The sequence below is a fragment of the Chanodichthys erythropterus genome, chromosome 9, assembly GCF_024489055.1.
Source record: "Chanodichthys erythropterus isolate Z2021 chromosome 9, ASM2448905v1, whole genome shotgun sequence".
NCBI classification, from domain to species: domain Eukaryota; kingdom Metazoa; phylum Chordata; class Actinopteri; order Cypriniformes; family Xenocyprididae; genus Chanodichthys; species Chanodichthys erythropterus.
In genome coordinates, this window is record NC_090229.1 from 33,011,226 (window position 1) to 33,022,615 (window position 11,390).

At 38.0% G+C, this 11,390-nt stretch overlaps 1 long non-coding RNA gene across 1 annotated transcript; it reads right to left on the minus strand.

Moving 5' to 3' along the window:
• Positions 1-7,395: 7,395 nt before the first annotated feature.
• Positions 7,396-9,218, minus strand: LOC137026627 (uncharacterized). The gene is made up of 5 exons (XR_010895896.1): positions 9,079-9,218; positions 8,800-8,863; positions 8,609-8,698; positions 8,407-8,501; positions 7,396-8,300 (listed from the first exon to the last, which is right to left on the minus strand). It is a non-coding gene; the product is annotated as an uncharacterized lncRNA (long non-coding RNA).
• Positions 9,219-11,390: the final 2,172 nt, after the last annotated feature.

The following is an 11,390-nucleotide window of genomic DNA, read 5'->3' on the forward strand; positions in this document are numbered from 1 at the left end:
TGTCTTTAAAGAAGTGGGTTATAATAAAGTGATACAATTAAAATGTGGCGATAATACATTTTTTTGTAGCCATAGCCATTTTAATTTTATTCGTAAGAAAAAAAATAAGATGTTCTTAAGAAAATATTTGAGATCTTCTTAAGAATTTTTCAAGAATTGCACTTAGGAACATTCTTAAGAACTTCTTAGTATTTATCTTAAGAATTTTCTTAACTTCTTTCTTAAGAAGATGTTCGTGAATCCGGCCCCGATCTGTAATGACCATTATATGTTGAGGATGAGAGAACAATTGTGATTTGATTGAACCAGTGTGAATCTTCGTAATAAGTCGTTAATCTGAATTATTGCTGCTAGATCACAATTTATGACTGTTAGGCAGCTTCAGTATAGCAGATGTAGATCTATACTAATGCACTAATTAATTCATGCTTAACTTAAGCACAGATAATCTTGAGTTAAAGCATGAGTTGCGTTTGAGACTAAAACAAGTCCATGATTTGCTCTCCCTCCATCGTCCTGTGTGTATATGACTTTCTTCTTTCAGATGAACACAATAAAAGTTATATTAATAAATATCCTGACGCTTCCCAGCTTTATAATGGCAGTGAAAAGTTACCAAAGTGTGAAGCTGAAAAAAGTGCATCCATCATAAACGTCCTCCACACGGCTCCGGAGGGGTTAATAAACACCTTCTGAAGACAATCTGTGGGTTTTTGTAAGAAAAACATCCATATTTAAGACTAATTATCGAGCTTCCGCACGACTGCCTTACATATTTAACTTAAAGATAAAGCATAAATGATGCAACATATGATGTTGGACGTAGCTAAAGCTTTTTAAACTGCGCAAGGCAGTTAAATATGTAAGGCAGTCTAGCAGAAGCTCGATATTTGACTTTAATATGGATGTTTTTCTTAAAACATGGATTGTCTTCATACTGCCTTTACTAACCCTTCCGGAGCCGTGTGGGGGACATTTATGATGGGTGCATTTTTTTGAGCTTCAAACTGGTGGTAACTGTTCATTGCCACTACAAAGCTTAGAAGAGCCATATTTTTAAATTATTTAAGAAGAAAGTCATATACACCTCAGATGGCTTGAGGGAGAGGAAATAATGAGACAATTTTCATTTGAATGTGAACCAATCCTTTATCTCACATTAGTGCACCCATATTGTAGGTCTAAAGGTTAAGGGTTAGTATTACTCCATTCAAGTGCAAAAAGATGCAGAAGGGATCTCGTTTTAGTATCATGCTCTATTAAATTTTGAGAGGCAGCTTTCTATGCATGCAGTGTTGCGAAAGTTTCTCTACTAGGGCTGGACCAGAATTTTCGATTATTCGTGTTGTAGGTTGGTATTCGATTTTCAAATTTGGTATTCGAATATGCGGTTTTTTTTTTGTTTTTTTTTTTGTGCATCTGGCATCTCCTCGCTTGAATATGTTTACACTATAGAATCTGGTGAAATACAATACACTTTTTTTACAATTATCTTATATAGCCTAGCAGTTTTTAATATGATGGACAGTTTAAGCAACCCAGCCTTGTTATACTTTATACATGTATTTGCTTCTTAGCCTGCACATAACTGGTGCGTGTGTGTGGTAAAAATTAATGATGCGCACTAGGGGTGCAACGGTTCAAATTGCTCACGGTTCGGTTCGTATCACGGTTTTAGGGTCACGGTTTCGGTACGGTTCGGTATGTGCTATGTTTAGGGAAAATTGGACTACTGTCAAATAAAAATAAAGAAAATAAGAACAAACAATCAAGCTACAAGCAACATCACAAATAAGTACAATAAAGCAAATATTCAAATAAAATAAACAGTGCTTTTCAGGTTTTTCAGGAATCTAACAGTAGTTTTCAGGTACAGAAAATGGATAAAGTAATCAAATATAAAATAACACTGCATATTATCTTTACTGTATAAAATAAATAAAGATTAATCATTATTTAAGTTACAAAAACTATTCAGTCAAGAGCAGTGAGTGATTTCCTTGTCATTTGTTGTTTGATTTAACATTAAATACAGGCAGCAGGAATAGTTTTTTCCCTTCAAGACATGCACGATCCAGTACATATACTGTTACACATGCGCTGTCTTTCTCGACTAATATACGTTCACTTAAGACAGAACCGACTATGTTTGCTAGGATACTCTCAAGACGGGCATGTTGACATCATTTTAGTATGAATTTGTCCGCAGAAGCGCAAGACTCGAAAGAGAACTCAGTATTTGCGCGCTGACTGAAATAAGCGTGTGCGCGCGTCGGATGAGCGCACACAAATCTTCTCACAGCGCGAGGGCTCTCTTTCGCGTCTTGTTCTTAAAGGTTTAAATCAGCAAGGCTTAAATGAGTTTAGCTTAAACACAGATAGCAACGTGTGCTGTTCAGGTCTCACCTGTGCTCGGGTGATGACGGCGTAAATGACTGGACATTAGAGCATACGGCACTCGCAGTGAACAGTTTACAAAGAGTGACTGTTTTGTCCACGCTTTCTGATTATCGTTGTTGTAACGTTTTGAGCATCCATCGACTGAAACATACATTATCTGAACTCTGTCTGTCTGTTTTCCACGTTGCTGTTTTAAACAAACCATATTAACCAATAGATGCGTCGTCATTCGAGATGGACCGCGGGGCAAGTGCGTACCGAACCGTGAGTGGAGAACCGGACGGTTCGATTTTTTACCGAGAACCGTTGCACCCCTAATACACACCAGAAAACATGGAGGTAGGCTCTTTTGAGTACCAACATTTTTGGCATTATTAGGGACAGGAACACGGACATGTTTACTTGCTGGAGTAGGATTTTACTCCATTTCTTGTAAGATAGCGATCATGATTAGGGCAGTACCTTATGAATGAATGAGGCATTTATATAGCGCTTTCCTATGTACTACTGTACACCCAAAGTGCTTTACAATCATATCAGGGGTCTCTCCTCCTCCACCACCAGTGTGCAGCATCCACTTAGACAAGTATAAAGTGTCGACTGTGTTGTAAACAGTTGGGAAAGTAAACCAGATGTGTATCATTATATCCATGCATTTGTCTTAAAGTGACAGCAGCCAACAGCAACTGTTTGTCACCACCAATCTTAATCGAACAACAAAAGAGAAAGAGAAAATCACTTTTGTAGCTTTAGCAAAGATAGATTGTATTAATTAATTACATTTAATGTATATAGTGACGACTATACAGTCTTCTTTTACATTATTTAATGTCTGCACCGAAATGCACAAATTTACTTGAAAAACATAAAGCAATACTTAATTTAATTTGTGCTGACAACAGCTTGTAGGATATGTGTAAAGTGTGAGCACTGAGCAGCATCTCCAGGTGCTTCCTTGAGAGCCAGACCAAAAGCCACGTGCACCCCTGCATATAATACAAATTTACAACTGACCTAATTTGTTATCAGTAATTTAGATATCCTGTCTTCAAAACTATGATGGTAAAGTGTCTTTATGAAGTTACTCTTTATCTCATGATGATTACTTTTTTTTATCTTACAGTCAGAAGATATTCATGAGGAGCCAGAGAGTGACTCCATGGAATCTGAGGTTTCCAGCTGTGGAGGATTAGACCCAGATTACAATCCAGATCCCAAGAGTGCATCATTGAGCAGTGAAGATTTGAGCCCAACCAAGGGTGCATCATGTAAGAGCCTGTCCAGTGAAGAAGAATGTGAATGCTCAGACAAAACTTTGAGTGAAGATGAAGATCAGATAAGAGGCAAGTGCACCAATAAAAAACAAAAAAACCCTGTAACTTATGTGAAAAGACACAAAAAACATCACAAGACAAACAAAAGCAATAAGGGCAAATCAACTGTGACCTTAAAAACTTGTACAAAAAGGGAAGACTTTAAACGAGCTTGGGACAAAAAACATTATTGCCTGTACTGTAACCAAGCACACTCAAAGATTTCAAGGCATTTAGAGAGAAAGCATATCGAAATCAAAGATGTGGCATATGCCTTCAGCTTTCCATTACGGTCAAAAGAAAGAAAGATCCTTTTAGAACAGTTGCGGAATAAAGGAGACTTTAAACACAATGCAGAAGTTCTGGAAAAAGGCAGGGGACAAATAGTGACTTGGAAGCAGCCCTCTGATGAAGCCTCTGTCAAGGATTATTTGCCTTGCCCGTATTGTTTCGGTATGTTTCGAAAAAATGACCTGTGGAGACATGAGTCTTCGTGCAAAACCAAGAAGTCATGTGTAAAAGATGAGACAAAAACTACACGAGGGAGAGTACAGAGCCGTGCTGCATGCCTGCTTCCTATAGCCGTTTCTTCAGATGCAATTCAGAGGATCATCAATAATATGCGTCAGGATGATGTTTCGTTTCACATCAGAACTGATTCTCTAATATGCAAGTATGGTGAATCCCTGTATGGAAAACATGGTCGCGTGAAGTCGAGGCACCAGTACATTGCTCAGAAAATGAGGGAGCTTGGACGGTTCATGTTGGTAGCAAAGGAAATGGACAAAAGTGTCAAAAGCCTTGCAGACTTGTGTACCCCATCTAAATTTCAGTTTGTTGTTAACGTAGCAAAACATCTTACACAGTTTAGCCCTGGTAAAAATGAATTTGGTAAACCATCAACTGCTGTCAAAATTGGATTCTGTCTCAAAGGGGCAGTGGAGGTCATGATCGGACAAGCCCTCATGAATGATAATGATCTGGCTGAGAAAAAAGCAAAAAAATTCTTCGAACTTCTAGAGAAAAACTGGAGAAACAGTGTTTCCATCACTGCTCACCAAACTATGCAAGAGAAAAGGTGGAACAGAGAAGATGACATCCCTCTTACCAAAAATGTGATTTGTCTAAGAGATCATCTGAGGACAGTAGAGGATAAAGCAAGAGCTGCACTGATGGAGCAGATGAATATAAAAGCATACAAGGCTTTAAATGAAAGTATTCTGGCACAGGTCATTATTTTTAACAAACGTCGTGAAGGGGAAGCATCACGCTTGACCCTTGACATTTACAAGAAGGCAAACATTTCTTGTACTGCCATTAATAAGGACATCTACGAGACATTGACACCACTAGAAAAGGAGCTCAGCAAAATCTTAATCCGCATTGAAATCAGGGGGAAACGAGGGAAGAAGGTTCCTGTTTTTTTGACAAAGAGAATGAAAGAGTCGATCGATTTGCTAGTTCAAAGAAGAGAAGAAGCTGGTGTACCTGCTGATAATCCTTATCTCTTTGCAAGACCCGGTGTCATGACAAACATACGTGGATGTGACTGTCTGCGTAAATATGCAGAAGAAAGCAAAGCAGAAAACCCAGAACTCCTAAGGTCAACTAAATTAAGAAAACAGGTTGCCACACTCTGCCAACTCTTGGACCTTAGTGAACAAGAGCTGGAGCAAGTCGCAAGGTTCATGGGTCATGACATCAGAGTTCACCATGACTTTTACCGACAGACTGACAAAACTTTTCAAATTGCTAAGATAAGTAAGCTTCTGTTTGCAATGGAGCAAGGCACTGAGACCTTGAGAGGGAAGAACCTTAACACGCTTCATCCTTCAGTATGTGGTATGTATAAGCTCTGGTTTATTTTAAATGCAGTTGTATTGTGTAGTCCTACATCTTTATATTTTAAATAGTAACTTTAGCCACTGTGGTCATTTTTAAGAGAAAACCATTCATTTATTTGGTGGAAGAATCTTAAACAGCTAAACATTAACACTTATTTAGGTGACCATAGTCACAAAGTACATCAGCAGTTAACTCACTGCTTTTATGTGAACGTAAGTGAGGAGTGTGTACTTTTAGTGATTACGCTGATATATGCAGTTCTTGTTTAAAAAAATATAGCTCTTTTAATCAAAAGTATGTTCGTATGACTTTTCAAGACAACCAAGCAGTAATATTTGATTGTTTTTAATTACTTACAGGTGACAGTCCCACATCAACTTCTGTTTCACAGAGAAAAACAAAAAAAGGAGTCAAGAGAGGAAGAGAGGTCGATGAGGGTAAGCTTTAAATTTTAACATTTCAGATTTGTCTATATAGAGAGTTGTAAACTTTGTGTTTAAAGCCCCTCCCAGAAAAAGGAGTTCTAGAATGATTTAGAGAATTTAAGAATCAATTCTAATTTTAGTTTTTAACGGCAGAACATCCGTATTCTGCTTGCTTACAGTTCCTCTCACAAACACAATAATCAAACCTTTCATTAGGTGATCTTTCAAAAAGTTTGGAAAAATAAAAGTGAAAGGCAATGACATTCGTGGTCAGAGGCTGCTTTTAATTTTAAGTACTTGTGCATGCTTTGCGACTGTGTGCAACTTCGTGGTATAATTCATCAACGGGAATGACGGCTACATCCCTATAGTGTTTGCGTGTGTCTTGACGGTCACAGATTAAGGCGCAATAAGCTTGTGGAGCGAACTTGTCAGTCATTTTAATGGATGACAGAGGAAACTGACTAATAAGAGAACAGTTGTAAATGCATGTGACTTGAATAAACACATTTTGGTACGCTTTAAAATATTGGCTTGTGAAAGTGAACTAAACCAAAAAGAGTTAAGTCCCAGTTTCAGAACTATGGCATTTTCACACCGGTAGAGTGATTGCATTAAGTCGGTAAACTAATAAATAAAAAAAATAGATAAATTATTGTTCTGGAATTGTATAGTGACTTTAAAAATCCCAGTAAACCCTCCCAGATAGCAAAATACAATCGGGCCAGTTCTGGTTAGATTCTCGCCTGCTGGAGACTAACCACTCGGCCCGCTTCCTTCTGCTGCACTCGGACCAGATGCCTGGTGTACTCACTGCCCGATTCCGGCCCGAGTCAATCGGGCCAGACGCGGCAACCGTTACCATGCCAAAGCTGCCGGAACCAAGCCGGTATCGGGCCGTCGCAAATGCGCACAGCGCGCCAGAAACGGCCCAGCCCCGTTTATATATCTAACATAGTGTTCATACATTTTTCATTTAAATTTGATATCCAGCCAAAACGCTTACTTGCATTTTAATTATATAAATTAGAATACATAAATAACATTACTTAAATCTATACAAACATCACATTATTATGAAAGCAATTATATGTCCCTTTGTAAAGAACTCACGTGATCTGGTTGGCATGAAAACATTTTATTTACAAAACTATATTACATCAAATAACAGCAGTTGTTATACAATTATTGTAAATATTTACATTTACATTTTGAAAAATTATACACTGGTATTTACTAGGGCTGCCCTCGACTAAAGATTTTTCAAGTCGTTCATTTAAGCTATTAGTCGACTAATCGCACATTTATATTAATAAGCCATAAATCATAATAATGAGCCTTTAATCTGATATATACATAGCCTAATCAGCGCTCAAACGCATGCATAAAGCTAGCCTCAGCGCACCGGCAAATGTAACGATTATGAATGTGTCGTGAAAAAAACAGCAAGGAGACTGTCTAAACATTTCAATCATTGATAATGTTTTCTGTGTTTTCGGCTGCAGAGATTAAGTCAACAATGCTGACTCATCATCGCATATATGCAAGTTTCATATGGATTACATAATCTGAGAATATTTATTTTCTATTTGAATTGAAGACATTCCAAGCTTTATATAGATGTATTCCAAATAATAGAGCACATTTATATAGGACTAGGCTAACATTAGAGCTAGTGGACTTGTAAAGTTGCTACTACTTACATGTTTCAAGTGATAAGCCATATTTGAGGTCGATGAATGATAGACGAATGTCTGGATTTCCCGCCGTTAACGATCTGTCCCTCACCGACTGCGTTGCGTGACTTCGCTACTTCCTGTGGAGTTTTTTTTTTCTGCGACTAACCAACTAATAAAATCTTGGTCGACCAAGCCTCTTCAAGTCTCTTCTAATGGTTAGTCCACTATTAGGGGGCAGCCCTAGTATTTACTTATACACAGAGTATAAAATTGAATAAGTATAGACAAACTTAATGTTTTAAATACATTGGTAAATGGAAAAAGTTTTGCTGTTGTACTTAGCAAAATAATGAGCTGAATAACTTAGCTGAACTCTGCAGGCAAGAAGATCTCCAGGAACAGGATCAGGCACCTCTGCAGGACATTACATAAAAAAACTAACTCAAAAGACAAAAAACAACAAAAACTAAATAAATAAAATAAACCTCCAGCTGTACAATTGAAGATTTTTTTTTGAAGATTAGTCTTTTATTATAAAACTTTAGATCATCTTCTATCACAACTGCAGTGCTTGAAGGACTTGTGCTTTCGTTGACCACAATGACAGAATCAGTGATGTCTGGCTCTCCCAACGCCTCCTGAAATAAGCATAGAGGGTCCAACTGTAAGTTTCACTCAGTAGACTAAAAGTAGAACGTTACATTCACCGATACTAGCAATTCTGTTAATGCACTGAATACTTACATGTCAAGTCTTGAAGAATTGTGGGTCCTCCTCACACAGGTACACTGAGGAGCACGGAGGGCTACGATGTGTTTCATGTTGATATCATGCACGCCCTTCAGAGTCAAGCCAAAATTAACATGTTAAACAAGCAAGCCAACTTTATTTTATATACAGTGAAGACAGTGATGGAGGTAGTAAGTGTTGACACATTTCAACTCACCTGAAGATCATAAACGTTTAAAATGTCACGCAGAGTCTCTGAAATCTTGACGCGTGCCGTTTCAGTGATATGGTGTAACTTTGTACAAACCTAGAAAACCAAAACCACACAAGTGTATTACCAACAGTGGATGCAGAAAAGAGAAAGTCAGGTCTGTGCCCAGTTATCTGAGGAGACATCACGCAACTTACATGTCAACTCAACTGAAGTTACCTTCAGTGTTGAAGCTAACTCTTCAGAAGCATCCAGTTCAGCCTGCAAGTAAAGAAAGATTGTAAAGGTTTACTAATCATAGATAAAGCTACTGCTAGTTTATTCACATGAATGTAGGAATAAAATCACATTTCTCAGGTCAGTGTGCTTAACAAAAAGCAGCAACACATGTTGCCCATACCTTTTCTTCATGAAGATATCCTTACAAAAATCAAATAAGAAAAAAACAAAACAAAAAAATGTTTTGCTTTACTTACATAAGTTGGCTCCAGACGCTTGTGAAGATCTGCTACGCTTAAAGGATTCTTCAGGTAACGTCAATTAGAGCAATGATGTGACGTGGATGACAGCAGTTTACATCGCTCAGTAAACTTAGAAATAATCATTAAAGTAGCGGCGTTTACTCAGGTTTACATTCAACCTGTAAAGAGCAAATAGTATACAAGTATCTGTTAATAAAAGTAACATGGTCTAACTGAATGTGCCAAACTTTACTTTAACTTACCAGCTTTCTCATTGGCTCTAACATCTTGCTAGTTGCAACATCTTGCCATGGACATGGTGTCCATGGTGTTATTTACTGCTCAGTGTCTGAGGATTCAAATCTGCAATTTCTTCAGCGATGATAACACTTCTCTTCATTACTACACAACAGAGAAATATTAAAAGCAATTTATGGGATGTTATGAGAAGTAATCACTAATTTCTGTGCGTCTTAACATGCTGAGTGAAGAAGCAACTAGTTTAGCATCTGAAGATGATCTCAGACATACTAATGCATAGGATTGCAGCACATTCTCATCATAACAAAAAACAAAATCAGTGAAACTAGCTTATGTAACTAGCTTTTGTATTTAGTTAATTGAGGTTATTTGAAAACAATGATCTTCTATGATAGTAAACAAATCCTCTTCACTCACCTTCTTGAAGAAACATGGAGTAAAAGAACTGTTGCTTATTACAATTGCATTTATATAAATCTATTAGCGTGGAAACTAAAAACAAACAGACAAACCTGCTCTTTCTCGTGAATGCAGGCCCGTCATCATCCTCTTCCTCAGCTCTTTGTTTGCAGATCGGAGTGTTGCTCATCTAAGTGTAATGCAGCATAAAAACTCGAGATCCACATATCAATGCTTAGATCAAAGATAGAAAAGATTTCGTCCATTTATTAGCTGTAGTGGCATATCGAACGTTTTCAGACAAGCCAAACAAGCCGCGTTCGCAGCAACCACGTGAAGTTAACTTTAGAAAGTTCCTTTATAAGCCTCTGCTAAGTAAAAATACTACAAATGTAAACGTGCGTCGATGCTTACAAGAACTGTTTTCTCTACATGACTCCATACATTAATATCTCTTGGTAAATAATCCATTGTTTTGCTTGCGTCCGCTTCAAACCGCACAAACATGGCGGATTCACCCACTAGCACAGGTACGAGACCCCTCCCCTGCCACGCACGTGAACATGAATGAATCACCTGAGCGCGCAGTGAAGCGTGTTTAAAATACATGAAAGCGTATAAAATAATGAATTGCTACATTACTTATAAATGGATTTGATATTATACATATTAGAGAATGTTCTTTCTTATATGGCACTTTTATTATATTAGGTTTTACCGCAGATATGTTGTTATTGACAAATTCGCAACATTAAACGTGTAATGTTAGTTAATTCATATCAGATACTACCAGGAAGTCAATTTTAAGACAATTTTAATTTTTGCTTTTGTAACCATCTGTGATTGAACATAAGCCGAGTCATGGCCAGAAGTGGCACAGATCTCTATAGCCAGAGTTGGGCCAGTTACAGTGAACAGGAATCGGCCCAGTGCTTTACAGCCTTGACAAATATACATGTCCCAGAGCGAGCTGCGGGCCACAATCGGCCCGGTTAACACACGCCGATTCTGAGCCGCAGGTGCCGCGGGGCAGCCGAGCTTGGGCCGATTACTACATGCTATCTGGGCTAGTAACTAGTATTTTTAATGAAATGATAATAAAAATGATCATTTCTACAGAGCTTCAAAGCTCAAAATATGGTATTCGGACCACCCCTACTTTTAGCAAGGCACCATACAGTATGGTTTTTATACTCACAGCATTAGTTAAAAGAAGAGCCTGACTTAGGCTCTTTAGGCAATGTTAGATACAGAAAAGCAGTGCAACAAATTTAATGCAAACAAGGGGTTGAGTTAGATAACTGACAAGCTACGCAACATTGTGTTCATTATCGCAGATGAATCGCCTTCGATAATGAACGCGATATTGCGTAGCTTGTCAGTGATCTACGGTTCTGTCTATTAAATGCCGCTCCATTTGAAAGCAGGTGACGGCGATTTAGCGGTAATCGGGGAACCGGCTTTACTGACGAAATGCGCGTGACAGTCGTGTGCGATGTATCGCCCAGCCCTAGGTTGAGTAGTAGCTGATTTACAGCCCGTCGCTATTTTTTTTTCATAGCTTTGTCCACAAGGCATATGTGTGCATGTAATGTTCATCAAATTACTGAACGAGTGAATCTAGCAGTCCATCAAAAGATGTTAAGTGTTCACACATTTGTGGTTGT